The sequence below is a fragment of the Macaca nemestrina genome, chromosome 1, assembly GCF_043159975.1.
Source record: "Macaca nemestrina isolate mMacNem1 chromosome 1, mMacNem.hap1, whole genome shotgun sequence".
In the NCBI taxonomy this organism is placed as follows: domain Eukaryota; kingdom Metazoa; phylum Chordata; class Mammalia; order Primates; family Cercopithecidae; genus Macaca; species Macaca nemestrina.
Window position 1 is genome coordinate 26522496 of NC_092125.1, and position 15711 is coordinate 26538206.

At 39.8% G+C, this 15711-nt stretch overlaps 1 long non-coding RNA gene across 4 annotated transcripts in view; it reads left to right on the top strand.

Moving 5' to 3' along the window:
- Positions 1–15711, top strand: part of LOC105493008 (uncharacterized) — an 89798-nt gene that overhangs the window by 31064 nt on the left and 43023 nt on the right. For 3 of the 4 annotated variants that reach the window (XR_011610901.1, XR_011610902.1, XR_011610903.1), the window contains one exon: positions 8973–9067. The exons of the other annotated variant lie outside the window; for it this stretch is intronic. This is a non-coding gene — a long non-coding RNA (uncharacterized lncRNA). The remainder of the gene's footprint in view (positions 1–8972; positions 9068–15711) is intronic. 4 annotated transcript variants of the gene reach the window in all.

Genomic DNA, 15711 nt, shown 5'->3' on the forward strand with positions numbered 1-15711 from the left:
CAATCACCACATTCAAGCTAAGCTAATTAACATATCCATCACACACATAGTTTCTCTCTCTCTTTTGTTTTTTTTTTTTTTTGAGATGAAGCTTTGCTCTTGTTGCCCATGCTGGAGTGCAATGGCACGATCTCAGCTCACCGCAACCTCTGCCTCCTGGATTCAAGCGATTCTCCTCCCTCAGCCTCCTGAGTAGCTGGGATTACAGGCATGTGCCACCACGCCTGGCTACTTTTTGTATTTTCAATAGAGATGGGGTTTCTCCATACTGGTCAGGCTGGTCTCGAACTCCTGACCTCAGGTGATCCTCCCGCCTTGGCCTCCCAAAGTGCTGGGATTACAGGTGTGAGCCACTGCACCCAGCTAGTTTCTTTCTTTCTTTCTTTCTTTCTTTCTTTCTTTCTTTCTTTCTTTCTTTCTTTCTTTCTTTCTTTCTTTCTTTCTTTCTTTCTTTCTTTCTTTCTTTCTCTCTCTCCTTTCTTTCCTTTTCTTTCCCTCCCTTCCTTCCTTCCTTTCTTCCTTCCTTCCTTCCTTGAGAATTTACAATGCACCTCTTAGCAAATTTCAAGTATGCAATACAGTATTAGCTATTTTTAAGTTTATTGAGGTAAATTTACATATATGAAAATACATTATTTTTTGCATATAAGTCTGTGAGTTTAAAGAAAAACATTGGAGTTTTTTTATCTGTTATGCATTGTTAAAGTGTCTTTTCTGAATAAGTCATTTAATTCAGAAAATATTTATTTTGCATTAACTGTGCCAACCAGGTTCTATATAGAATTTACAATGAGACATGACATGGTCCTTTGCTTCAAGAAAATAATTGTTTCCTAAAAAAATATGCAAGTGAAAGAGATTCTATAGCAGCACTATTTTGAAAACTAAATCGCAGAGTCTTTAGTTTCATTTGTTCAACCATTGACTCTTTTATTATACATTTGTTGAAAGCCTATGATGTCTGTCTCTGCAGATATATAAAAGATAAAATCCATTCTTCAAACGGAGACAGAATTGTAAATTCAGAGTTATAATACAATAAAATGTGTTCCACTAGGAGTTTGTATAACTTTTTATCAGCGCATTAGTTATGGCACATATACATTTCTTTGTAATCTTGTCAATCTATGCCTGTTTTTGCTAGTCTCTTAGTTTATAAGACCCTTGAGGGCTTTAATAACTCATGTCTGACTCATCTTTGTATCCCCAGAACAACTAGCATATTGTCTTGCCTAGTAAATGCTCAAAATAAATATTTGTAGAATAAATTAAATATTTGTTGAGTAAACGAGACAAGTTTAGTAGGCCTTGAAGGAAGTGTCACGTTTGTCTCTAACACCTAGATCCTTTGACTAATGTAAGTGACTAAAGAAAAGTCAAAGGCACAACTATTTATGATAAAAAAATTTTTAAACAAAAAGTTGTCATCACCACTATCTTTAGTTTGGCCTTCCTAACCAACATTTAAGATAAATCAAGTGGTCAATCTTTAACTTTGACAAAGACAAATTGAGTGTTCTATCTCATTGACATTTGACCAAATAATGATGTAATGATGTTCCATTGACCTTTATCTAGGCATAGTTTGTCATATCAGCTGAATCTAGCCTTTTCAAACACTGATATATAATTTTCCATAATTCAGCATGTTTTTAGAAGTCTTCTCTTTCATGCTATTCATAATTTCCAACATTATGCCCTGTAAATCTACTTGGCTTTAACACCTGGTTTTTTAGGGCGTATAATGTACTAGAACATATATAATCTGATTTACTTCTCACAACAGCCTTATAAAATTTTCAATACCCACAAATACCTATTACAAATGCTAATAATGTAAACACCATATCCCTTTTTAAACGTTACATGTACTCTTGTGTGGGCTGCATTTTTACATAGATATTTGGAGGAAAACCAAGAGATGTGGTTCAGTTAAATAAGCAGTTAATTTAAACTCCCTTGTTCTTACAGTGCGTGTTGTGTTTTGTTTGCATATGAAGAATGGGACATCACAAAGCCTGGCAGACACAAGTGAGCACTGCATGAAGGGAGAGGGCAGGTAAACTGGAGATGGAGGAATAGGCCCTAGCACTGCACTACCAGCAATTATTTAGGGAATTTTTCTCCAAATGTATACATTCAGAAGCTATATAGAGAAATATGATCTCATGCACAAAAGCATTTGAGAAATGCCCTATATTGTATCATAATGTAAAGTTTCAAAGCAGTCCTGCAGCAAAGGAATTTTGCTCAACCAAGCTTTTTCCAAACTTTACCAAAGAAACGTTGGTAGATGTATTTATATGTGCAACATTCATCCATTTCTTTATTCATACAATAGGTGTTTCTGAGCACTTACTTTGTGCCAGATCTGGACACTGGAGATTCCAGCCAATAAGTCTTCATCCTCATGGCTCTTGCTAGGGACAAATCAAGGAACAGATTTTGGGAAACATCGGTCAAGGAGTTCTTGCGACCACTACTATAAGAAGGAAAAATTCAAGGATATATGATTTTTTCTTTATATGTGTAAATATGCAGGGCAATTATTCACCATCAGAGCAGTGGGCTCTCATCCTGCTTTGGCTCTTACAAATATTCTCTAGGGGCAAAGTTACAAGAACCACAGGACTTGAGGGCTTAGAGAAATGTTTTTCTCCTAAATCTATAAGCTAATTTGATGCCCCAACACACAAATACTTGTTGACCGTGAGTATTGTTTGCAGCCAGCTGGGCATACAGACACCTTCTCTGGAACCTTCCTTGTTTCTTCCCGACCTGTGTTTGCTCTCGTTCCCATCTTTACTTATGTCAGAATATTTGTTTACATATCCCCAACCTCAATCCCACCTTTCACTCATCTAGCCTTTATATTTATACCAGTTTTTCTCAGTAATTTCCTACAGAATGAGGAAAAATTGACTTTTGTAGTTATGTCATAGAATCTTTGAGAGAAAAGTTTCAGGATAATAACAGAATCTAAGGTGAAATTGAAAAGAATTGAGTGGTGAGTAGAATTGGAAGTGAAGAAAGTTAGTGATGGACTTGAGAATTTGGGGTAAAAGGAAGGCAAGATAAAGAAAGTTTACTTAACTAGTTTAGCAGAAAAGTTTTAATGAGCATTTACTGCCATAGAGAATATTTAGGTATATCTTTAGGGTGAAGTAAAGAATCCTGAGAAAGGAGATTCATTTCCTAGGTGAAGGAGTCAGGTTGGCAGGAGGATTAACTATGAAAACAAAAAGGAGTTTATTTTATACTTGATTCAGATGGGAATGAAGAAAGGCTGGATATAGGAATATAAAAACTTTGAAATGGACATAAGCTGTTTCATTGAGACCTGTATCATTCAGAGCCACATGCCTTGTCTACTATTCCTTTATGGAATATGTCACTAGACGTTGAGTCAGCTTTTCCTGTAGTTCCTAAAGGGGAGGTAAAGCCCAAAGATGAAGACAAAAGGCTGTAAATGCCCAACATTCTAAGTTAATAGACCTACCAGATCCCTTCCTAAATGGGCTTATTAGAGAGGCTCTCCTACCAATCCCTGTTCCTTCCTTTGCCAATATAACAGGCCCAGAGAAGTGGAGGTCACCTTAGGATGCAGAATGAATTAAGAGAAACCCTGTCCCTCCTGCCCATGGGAGAGGCTTCCCTCCCTGAAGCCCAGGCAAGTGAAGAAGGCTATCCAAGGATTGTAAAGGATTTGGGCATGAAGGGAAATTATTGGCATTTCATTCTTCAGCTAGTTTCTGCTTTTGAAGCTGACTCTGTGACCTGTGCTGTACCACATGAATAAGGAAAACAGAATTGGAAAAAAAATGGTATGTGGGACAGTGTGCCCAAGAAGGATGCCAAGATGGGCTCTTTAAGTTCTCAGTTCCAAGGAAGCATGGAGATATGTACTACACATGCTCATACTCCTGGCCATCACTGTGGCAGACAGATGAGATTGGGGAACCTAAATATGTTGATAGGTTTTGGGGTGCGTATTAGTCCATTTTCATGCTGCTTATAAAGACATACCCAAGACCGGAAAGAAAAATAGGTTCAATGAACTTATAGTTCCACATGGCTGGGGAGGCCTCACAATCATGGTGGAAGGCAAAAGCCACTTCTTACATGGTGGCAGCAAGGCAGAATGAGAGAGAAGCAAAAGTGGAAACCCCTTATAAAACCTTCAGATCTTGTGAGACTTATTCACTACCATGAGAACAGTATGGGGGAAAATGTCCTCATGATTCAATTATCTCCCACTGGGTCCCTCTCACAACATGTGGGAATTATGGGAGCTACAAGATGAGATTTGAGTGGGGACACAGAGCCAAACCATATCAAGGTGGGACGGAGGCAAAGATGTATGCCCATCAGAAGGTTGGGTCATAAAGGTGGAGGTCAGATTGATAAGGAGGCCAAGTCTCATGGCAGATCACTAACGCTCAGGAGATCTGTGCATGAGCAAGACTTGTCAGTGAGGTCAGTTGCATGACGTGGCCTGTAGATAATGAGCTAGTGCAGTTAACCCACAAGTGGGCGGCAACCTCACCCTGTTAGGGAAGATGTCTGGCCAACCCACTAGAGCCACAGGTATTTCCAGCCAGCATTGAGGTTTGTGAAGGGAAGAGATAATCTTTAAATTGAATTCCAAGAAAAGATTTATAAATAAACAGGATTAAACTTTAAATACTAAATGGAGGCAGTTCTTAAAACCACAATATTTAGAAAAATTAAGAAATTAAGCCATGTTGTGGTTAAGGGATGCCTAACTGAGTTAGATAGGAACAACATAGCACAGTTGGTGACCATCATTGGAAGAAACAAAAGTTTCAAGTTTATATTCCCAATGAATTGACACTCACTCCTCAACCAACCAGGGAGAAATAAATCAGACTTGGATTCAAAGCCCATATGCTGTAATGTGAGCTTCTTGAGAGCAAGGGCCACGTTTCTGTTAATACTTTCTCTATAATCTCTTACACTTAGATCACTGTCCAATACCTAATCAATGATAAATACCTGTTGATACAAGTTAACTAATCAAATTGCTTTACCCCAGAGGTTGGTAGAATAAGTTTTACCTCTGTAGGCATATGTGGAATGGCAGAGAGCCTGATAACCCTGTTGAATTGGTGGATACCATATTAAAGGTTGTTAAAACAAGGGAACATCATGGGAATGTGTGATTGGGTCACTTCAAGGCCTATCCTTACATTCTGTCCTCAAGGCCTCACTCAGACTTCCATTTGTCCCTGATTTATATTGTTCACTCCTTTTCCTATTACTACTCAAGGCCTCTTTTGAAAAGAGACTCCTCTTCTGGCAATGTGGTTTCATTCACTTATTAAACAAATATTTTTGAGTGTGTCCTATGTATCAGGCACTGTGCCAGGGAATCAGGAATAAGTAAACCAGTCTGTTGTTATGGTTTAGTGGGAAACACTGGATTAATGACAGAATCTCACAAACAAAGGCATAAACACAAAGTGAGGCGAGTGTTATGGTGGAAAAGAGCCTTACCCCATGAAAGCACACATGGAGGATACCACCTAGCCTGGGCTGAGGACATCTTGGGCTGAGAGTTGGTAGATGGATAGCAGTTAGCTGGTAATGGGAAGTTTGGATGGGATTTGTAGGAGAGCATTGCTTCTAGCACAGGGAACCTCATGTGTAAATATCCTTGGAAGAGAACACAGCATCTTTGAGGAGCTTATCACTTAGTTCAGGAATAAATTAGACGCAAATTAATTCTTACCTAATTTGACTGTAATGGGGAAAGTACTTGTCCTTTTATTTCCCCCTCTTTCATTTTCTTGTACACAGAATGGAAAGTGAGTTTTACCTATCTTCTCCCTGAAAACTGGCATTAGTCAGGGTTCTTCAGAGTATCAGAACAAATAGGGCAGATAAATAGACAGGCTTATAGATATATAGATGGGCAGGTTAATAGATAGGTAGGTAGGTAGATAAGAGGATAATGCCTATTTATTATGGGCATTGGCTTATGGCAATATGGAGCTGAGAAGTCCTATAATGTGATCTGCAAGCTGTAGAACCAGGAAAGTTGGTGGTGTGATTTAGCCTGAGTCCAAAGACCTGAGAACCAGGAGAATGGATGCCATAAGTCCCAGTCTGAGGCTGAAGGTCAGAGAATGGGGAGAGGGAGGGGTGCTGATGGTGTACATCCTGAAGTCTGAAGGCCTGAGAACAAATACCTCTGATGTCTGAGGGCAGGAGAGGGTGGATGTCCTAGATCAAGAGGGTGGGGGGGAGGGGATATTCACTCTTCTTCTACTTTTTTGTTTTCTCTGGGCCCTCAAGAGACTGGACAATGCCCACCCACATTGGTGATGCTGGGGTGTCTTTACTCAGTCGAATCCAAATGCTAATCTCTTCCACAAACACCCTCACAGACATCCCCCAAAATGTTTCATCAGCTATCTGGGTATTCCATAGTCCAGTTAAATTGACCCATAAAATTAACCATCACAGAACCTCTCACAGGTATCTGAAGACATGGTTAAAGGGCCTGAACAATGTCGGCAAAACCATGCCAATTGACTTCAGCTGGACAGGAGATCAGGGAGGGAGGGGGCAGGAAGAATGGAGGAGAAACACCATCCTTGGCCATGTTATGCCTATTTATGGGCTACAAATACATCTGATTTTGAAGTTAATTGCCAGCATCTGTATCATGAGTGAGGGAAGTGTTTTGTAGCACATTTTTCCAGAAACCAATGCTAAAATGGCCTTTTAATCCTGGTCTAGGTTCCTGAGATGCATTGAGAACTAAGGATCTAAGGAGGCATAACTGTCCAGAAAGAGCAAGGAGGGGATCTGGTTCTTGACTGAAGCAAAGCAGAGTTTCCTTTATTAAACACTCAGGGAGGAGAAGGAGAAGCAGGATGAGAGGAAAATCAATAGAGCACGTACAGGCATTATCTCCCCGCCAGAACATCTCAAACTGATTCATCACGTCCTGCTCCATGGAACCTGGCTATTGAGAGTGCTGTCTCTAGAGAGTATAGCTAATTTCCATGTGAAACAGAGAATGAACTTTACCCAAGAGAAATACTGTAATTAAAGGGCAATGGTGGTTTTGTTGCAAAACAAAATAGAAGATCATATGAAGCTTCAAAAGGGTCATTTACAAGACTGGAATTAAAGCTTGTGGATTTAGCCTTTGTAGGATCCTAAGTTGCTCCCACCGCTGAAGCCACATTAGATGCTGTGCTTTGGGCTTTCCTCACTCGAGGTCTCTTGCCTTTCCCTTGCATTTATCTCATCAAAAGATTCATCGGGCCAGACAGACCTGCAGGCAAACCTTGGACAGTTCTTAACTACTCTGCACTTCAGTTTCTTTGTAAAGTGAAATAATGTGATAGTCCACATCATAGGGCTATGGTGAGGGTTAATTAATTAATATCTCTAAAGTGCCTAGTATCTGGTGCTCAAATGTAAGCTCTATGACTATGGGCATTTTTGGTCACTGGTGCCTCCTCAGCCCCTGGAACAGTGCCAGGCACAAAGTAGGTGCTCAATAAATATCTGAAAGTGAATGAATGGCACACAGTTCTCAACAAGCATTGCCAGTTGTTGCATCCCATCTTTAGATTCCAATTCCTTTGATAGAAATGTCTTCTCTTTTCCCTGTGCCTTTATAAAATATCTAAAGCAGACCATGGTTTCCCACATCCACTCTTACCCTCCTCCAAGCATAAATCTGACCTTGTCCCTAAAGCCTTTAGATGTTTTCCCTACATCACTATAAAGTTCGATACCATTCAGTTGGTTCACATGTACATCGTGACTTGGTCCTTCACTACCTCTCATTCTTTGTCTGTGGTTCCCTAATAGCAAGTCCCTCCTCACCCAACTGCCCATAATAAAGCAGTTCTGTGCTCCAGTTTTGTTGGGCCAGATATTTTTTCCAATGGGCTACGTCTTTTCGCTTAAGCCTTCAAACATGCTATCACTTCCCCTCCAATATTCCTGTATTCTCCTTCATCTGGTTATCTCTTACTCATTCTTCTGACTTCAAATTAAATGCTTCTTTCACATTTTCATTGATTCCCCAAACTAGGTTAGATACCCATGTTATAAGTTTCCATAACACTCCACACACCCCTTTTATATCCTTTAACATACAGATATATTTTTCCGATTAGTATTCCTACTTGATCAAATAATCCATGAAAGCTAGGACTCTGTTTTGCACATGATGATGTCCCTACAGCCCAGCCAAGTATGTGGCACACAGCAGGTGCTCACAATGTTAGTAAATAAATGCCAAATGAAGAACATATAAAGAGCAAAGACTTTAGACTCAGGCAGACCTGGGTACTGATTCTACCTTCACTACCTGTCAGTTCTGTGATCTTGGCCAAAATGCTTATCTTCACTGAGTCCTAATTTTTACCTGTGTAAATAGGAATAATATGACCAATCTCATAAGGTTTTTGTAAAAGTTAAATTAGATACAGAATGTATAATACATCAAATAGTAGCTGGATCAGAAGACATGCTTAGTAAAATTAGTGATAATCATTATACTTGTTAACATTGATAATTTGACTAAAGCTGGCCTTGAAGATAAGCTACTCATCTACCTATCCAGAACAAATAATACTCAACAAGTAATTAAGAAACCTCTTTCCTTTACCATGTTCCTTAGTTAATCGCCAACGTTAGGGTGGGCTAAAGGTATTAGCTTAAGCTTGGAAAATGGAAAAAAGAAAATTATACACAGAAACAATACAATCATAACAGAAATGTTGGATAAAGGCAGCAAAAATGTTCCATGGTTGTTTGTAGACATTCAAAAGTGGGTTTGCAGAAAGAAAGCATTTGAAAGACCTAGAGCTCCATCTTCCTTGCTCTCCCCCTCTCCCTTAACTACAGATGCTTCTAAAATGTACTTGCCATGTTCTTCTGCAAGGAGGCCTTCACCTTTGACTGTGCTATTTCCATGCTAGGTGTTCCAGTGTAGCGTTGATCCATGAATGGCTGACTATCTCTGTCTTGATGTTGCCTGTGATCACACATCAAGACCCAATGTTTATTTTTATTGGTAAGTTTTTAGAAAGCCCTAAAGGTGAGCAAACATTTTGAAATGGATAATAGGCAGTCAATATTTAACCAGCTTTTTGTTATTACTAGCAACCTGACATTTATTTGAACAACTATTTTTTAAGAGAAGTAATTCAGACAAATTGTTCCTTCATGAATGAGTGGAAGTGAGTCTGTTGTTGAAAGTTCTCAACATTGAGGCCGGTTGAGGTGGCTCATGCCTGTTATCCAGCACTTTAGGGAGGCTGAGGTCACGTAACTGACAGAGAGGTAGAAAAGCCCATTTGCTTTTCAACTGATATTTAGTCCATAAAATGCCAAAAATGTTGTCTGTTTAAAATGACTGATATCAACCAGAATATTAACACCGCATGGCACCTGAGACAAAGGAGAGAAATGTTGAATATAATTTAAAGACAAGAAATAACCTGAGTGGTTTCCATGGGAGAAAATGTAGAAAGAAGGTGTAGTGGATGCAGCAGTGTTTCACCCAAATTAATTCCTCCTTTCCCTGCTTAAGGACTGAAGCCCTTGTTTCCCCAACTGTTGGGAGGCTCGGGAGCCAGCCACTCTCACCTGAGTCTGTCTCTAGGCCTTGTCTCCAGCTGGAGAAGGCCCCCTTGCCCAAGGTAACAGTTCCTTTGCCAGGTCAGCCTGCATTCAGTGAATGGTAGATATGGAAGAATAAAAGCTTGACCTAGCCCCAAATTGGGGCAGCACTGCAGGGTCATCCAGCTCCAGAGCTCTTGTAAGAAAAACTGAATGAGTGTGTCACCCTCACTGTCATGAGAGGAGCCCATGGACCCACCACCAGCAATGGTAATGCTGTATGGCGTCTGGGGCCAGTTCAGATTTTATTGCGTCCTCCCTATTATGAACTCAGATGAGGTTGGCATAGGCAGCCCATACTCTGAAACAAAGACAGTTATTTTAGGATGTAGCTCATTCGATGCTTTATATGGCATGCCTGCCTGTTTTTACTTCTATTCAGTATATGTACAGTTAGAAATTAATCAGGAGGAACAGTTAAGCTCCTTTTGAAAGAAAGAGCATAGAGAAACAAAGAGAGTTCTCTCAACTAGAAATTAATTCTACCACTCATCAGCGGTCTCCAGCTGAATTAAAAAAATCCTCTGAGCAGATTTGGAATACCAGTTCTGGTGCAAAAATCTTTAACTTTCCCTGCAGTGCTTATGCCTCAATGAACATTTTCCTACCCCACATATTTAGGGAGAGTTCATGCCTAAATGGGAACCAAAGTTTGGAAACCTCCTTTCTGGCTCCAGAGATGGGTGTTAAGTCCACACATTTTGAATTTGGAGGTTATCAGGAGCTGTTCCAACTCACTCTGGATAAGGTGGGAAAATCACCTGTAAAAACCACAACCTTGGAGACATCTGCAAAAGACAGGTCCATTTCCTGCCTGTTTCTCAAACTCCAGATCCTCACTTGGGATCTCTGGCTGACCATTACCTTCTATGCTAGTGACACTCCCACTCCAGGCTCTGGTCTCTCCCTCCAAATCTTCTCTCATCCCATTTGAACTCAAACCTTCTTGAAGAACACTCTCTTTTGGGCTCTCCTGCCTCCAGAGCAGAAGAGGCAGTTGTTATGCTGCCCACAATAAATTATGGCAAAGTGGAAGCGAATACAATTTCTTTGTTCCTCCTATGAGCTGGCATGGGGCCACATGTTTTTACACATAGTTTCTCATTTTATCTTTTCGACAAATCCCTAGGGTAGGAATTATTAATCTTCCCTCTACAGGATCGGTATCCAAACTCAGAGTTAAATAACTTCTCCAAGGTCATTCAGCTAAGAAACGGCAGAAGCAGGATTTAGAACTGGGTCTAACCCCAAAGCCTGCACTCCTTATTAAATCTCCTTGCCCTACTCTCCATTGTGGAAACCTGAAGTCCATTATTACATTTATTCATTTTGTGAAATGTAAACATGACCCAGATCGGTAACACATTAAAAACTACAAAAATCTTTTTCTGTTCAGAAGACAAAACAACTCGTATCTTGTATGGGATCTGCATGACACAGACCATTTACACAAAGACAATGTGTTTTTAGCAACAACTAAGATTTGACAGCATTTTTGAGCTTAATTACAGAGCCCTTTCATGTATAGAGCTATATTAATCCTTACAGCAAATTGTGGAGTCATTTTATCCTTATCCCCATTTACAAATAATGAAATGGAGAGTGAGAGAGGTTTAATAATTTCTAAGGTCACCATCTAGTCAATGGTCAATCAGGTTTCAGCCTCAGCTTTTCTGACTCTAAATCCTACTCTGGGCATCACGCTGCATTGATTTTGAGTAATCTTCAATAGTTCATAGGACAGAGAAAACAAAAGAAGAGCCGTTTCTTTGACTTGTCCCAGTGTTTGACCTTGTCTAAATTAGAAGCACTTCTTCTTGTTCTTGTTCTTCTTCTTGTTCTTCTTCTTGTTCTTCTTCTTCTTCTTCTTCTTCTTCTTCTTCTTCTTCTTCTTATTATTATTATTATTATTATTATTATTTTGCGATGAACTCGCTCTGTTGCCAGGCTGGAGGGTAGTGGTGGGATCTCGGCTCACTGCAACCTCTGCTACCTGAATTCAAGCGATTCTCCTGCCTCAGCCTCCTGAGTAGCTGGGATTACAGGTGTGTGCCACCATGCCTGACTAATTTTGTATTTTTAGTAGAGACAGGGTTTCTCCATGTTGTCATGGTGAAAGGTGCCATTTCTAAACCCATGCAAACCTATGCAAATCCAGTGCTTACATTTTTAATCACCTTTGTGCATTACAGTAATAATAATGATGAACAAAAAGTATCCTACCATTGATGCTCTTATTCCCATTTTATGTATGCCTAAACTTGTATGTTCTAAACTCTAACTAAACCTGAACTACTTTCTGGCACAGAGTAGACACATTACAATATTATTATTATTTTAATTTAAACTTTTATTTTAGATATACGGGGTGCATGTGCAGTTTTGTTGCATGGTTATATTGCACCCAGGTGGTGAACATGGTACCCAAAAGGTAGTTCAACCCCCAGTCCCCCTCTTCCTCCCCTCACAGTAGCCCACAGTGTCTACACATTATAATATTGTTATTGTAATTTCACTCCAATCACTCAGGACAACTCCATTCCTGAAGTACCCAGATGGCCTGCATCCTATATTCCTCAGTGTGGCTGCTGAAACCCGCTGGAAAAAAAGTTTACAATTTTATAGATTTGGAGACTACAAATTTAGAGTTTTAAATTTCTACCTGGCAACTTTTTTATGTATCTCGGGTGAACTCCCTGGGACAAGTGAACAAACTCATTGTGGGGTGGGGATGGGGATTGGTTATGACTTGTTTCTCCAAATGACTTTTTAAACATTTATGACTCTCCTTGAACATCCAGCTCATACCCCTTCTACGCCAAAAACCTCAATCCTCACATTATGCAGTGCACTGTGGTCCTCAGGCCGGGACACTCCAACTGTGGGCAATCTCAGCCCCAATAGGCCCAGGTTATCTTATCTTTTGCTTCTGCCTCCCTCCTGCCCACCCACTGCAGTGGAACAATGTTCCTTTTCCTGTTAGATGTATTGAATTCTGACTCCTTTAGGGCCCTCTCTCCATTAATTACAATAAGAACAAAAAACACAATAACTGTCAGACAAAAAGAAAAAAAAAGGTACCAGCTACATCGTTTATTTCCACATATACCTTTATCTCCTTTTTATTCCTCATCCTTTTTTAGCCAAACTACTTGAAATGGTCATTTAAACACCCTCTCCATTGACATTCATCATCAATGCTGTTCTCAATCTTTGGCAATATTGGCTACGGGATACTGAGAGCTTAGATATTCCTGGCATTACAGAAAGTTTATTATACTTATTATTGTCTTTAAATCCTGAAAGCACTGTGAAGGAGTTATTATTATCTTCATATTGGAAATAAAGAAACTGAGACCGAGAGAATGTAATTTGCCCATTGTCACTCCTAGCATGTGGAGGAGCTTCACTTCCTCTGAGTGGCTTTCATGCTGCCCCTCAGCAAACCAAGGTTCATCTGCTGACTTAATCAAGTAATAATTTTGAAATTTGAATCCAAATTTCAAATTTGAAAAGACAAATTTTCATTTGTCTTTTGATTCTATGGTATTGTTTGCTTGTTTATTTGTTTTTACTGTATCAAGCTGCATTTTCTTTTTCCTATCTAGAGTGGGTGTGTGTAGAATTTAGAATTTTGTCTTTTTAAGAAAACAAGTCTTTTGGAGGCAGTTCTTTATTTTTGTGTAGACGCTCATGCTTTCCCTTAATACTAATCTCTGTTCTGTTTTCCAACAGAGCAGACAGACATATCTGAAATAATAGATTAATGATTCACACTTCAGCCAAGTTCCTCTGGGAAGTAACAGATAAATATACACTTATTTATAATGCAGCTTACAAATATCTGCAAAGTAGAGAACACTCTATCAATATTCTCTAGTCATACATGTGAGAATACCCAGTCCCTGTCTACCTAATACCTATTGGGCCAGAGAAACATAGTCTGGGGCATGGATGTGTGCATCCAAGTGCATCTGTCCGAGTGTCTCAGTCCTGAGACATTCAAGTTCATGAGTTGAATGCAGAGTCCCAGACATTAGAGCCAGGAATAACTTTTAAGGCTCTTAGTTTACCGTTTCACAGGTAAGAAGGTTGAGAGGTTCAAAGTGGCCTCTAAATCCATTTTAGAACAGCCAGGACTTAAGCCAGGTGCTCTGAAAGCAACTGCAGTACTCTTTCATCTTCAGACAGTCACTTGGTGTAGCTGAGTCCTGTGTAAAGGGACACATGGCAATTTGGGCGTTCAGAGATTCAAGCAGTTCCTTCATTGATATGCACCATGTTACTCTTGAGCCAAGCTGATAATTTCCTATTTTCTCAGACTCCCCTGGGGATAGGAAGGTCTGAATTCCAGTAAAAGGCTCCTATTTGATTCTGGGTTTTTAATGGAATGTATGCTACCATGCTTGTGAATTGGAAAGAACAAGGGTAACTTTCCGCACAGTTTATGAGTTGATGCAGATTACCTTGATAGGAGTGTGCTCAGTGAGTCTTGGATCCACAAACCATAATTCTTAGCCACATTCATCATTTTGGTCAATTAATTAAGCCTCAGCTTAAAAGGGCCATTAATATCTATAGATGTTGCTTGCCAAACTCCAGAGTCTTTCTTCACTTGAAAATTATGCTGATCCACCTACAAACTTGGAGCAGAAAAAAGAAAAGACCCAGAAAGCTGGCTCATTCTGCAGTCTTGGCCAGCAATGCTCACTGCTGTGAGTTGACTCATGTTCTTGGCTGGGGAGGTGGATGCCAGTTCAGTGCCCTAGAAACCCTGCTCTCCTACTGTGAAATTGGGGTCCTGAAAGCCACCAAATGTTTATGTCAGAAAGCCACGAAACACTGGAATAAATTTTTCTAATATGCTCATCTTCTAGCCCCTCGAATCCCCATTTCTACCTCTAGCCCTTGAATATCTAATAAAAATCCCTGCAGTATAAATGTTGTAGTGAAAAGAGGCCTGCAAAAAGAGGCATTTTAATTTTCTTTCTACTCTTTATTATCTGTGAGTCCTAAGTCACATCACATAACCTCCTTGGACTTTGTATTTATTTTTTTATGGCTGCTATAAGAAATCACCACAAATTTAGTAGCTTAAAACAATGTAAATTTATTATCTCATAGTTCTCGAGGACACAAGTATGAAAGTAGCATCACAGTGCTGAAATAAAGATGCTGGCAGGGTTGTGCTGTCTTTGGAGACTCTAGGGTGATTCTGTTCTTTGCTTCTTCCAACTTCTGGTGGTTGCCGGCATTCCTTAGCTGTGGCTGCATCCTTCAAATATTTAAGATCAGTATCTTCAAGTCTCTGCTTCATCTTCACGTCACATCATTCTCTGTGTATCTGTGTGAAAAATCTCCCTCTGCCTCTCTCTTATAGGAAGACATGTGATTTTATTTGGGAGTCCACTTGGCTGATCCAAGATCACCTTCCAATCTCAAGATTTTTAATTTAATCACACTGACAAAGGTAGCATTTGGCAATTCCAGGGATTGGGAAATATTAATAGTATCTTTTCTGGGGAGGCATTTTTTAGCATACCATAGGCTTCAAATGACTCATTAATTGAATAACAATAACACTGTAACCACTGGAACTATTTTACTTTGAGTTCCCTTCCAGCTATGAGATTGAAGATGCTATGAATCACATATCAATTGCAAAGTATCCCACATTTCAACATGGCCTAAAATAAAGCTAATGTGATAGCCTTGGATGTTACCTGTAGCCATAAAGATATTCCTGGCTTAATGGACAATTGATAGATGTTCATCTTTGAGACCAGTTTTTCACTTTGGGTCATTACCTTTGCCTCAGTGTTGTCCCGTTCATCGTGTCCAAAGCCTGGCCATTATTCTCCTGTGTAGATGTGTATCACTGACCGATACAACTAGCTATCTACCAATAATTTGGACTTCCTTCTTCATAGCAAACAGTCTTTGCTGGGAAGCAGCTACTCAACCAGGGGGTTTTATTTCCCAGCCCCTTTAAATCTGGGTGTGGCTATGTGTCTAATGGAAGGTGGGTGGAAGCAA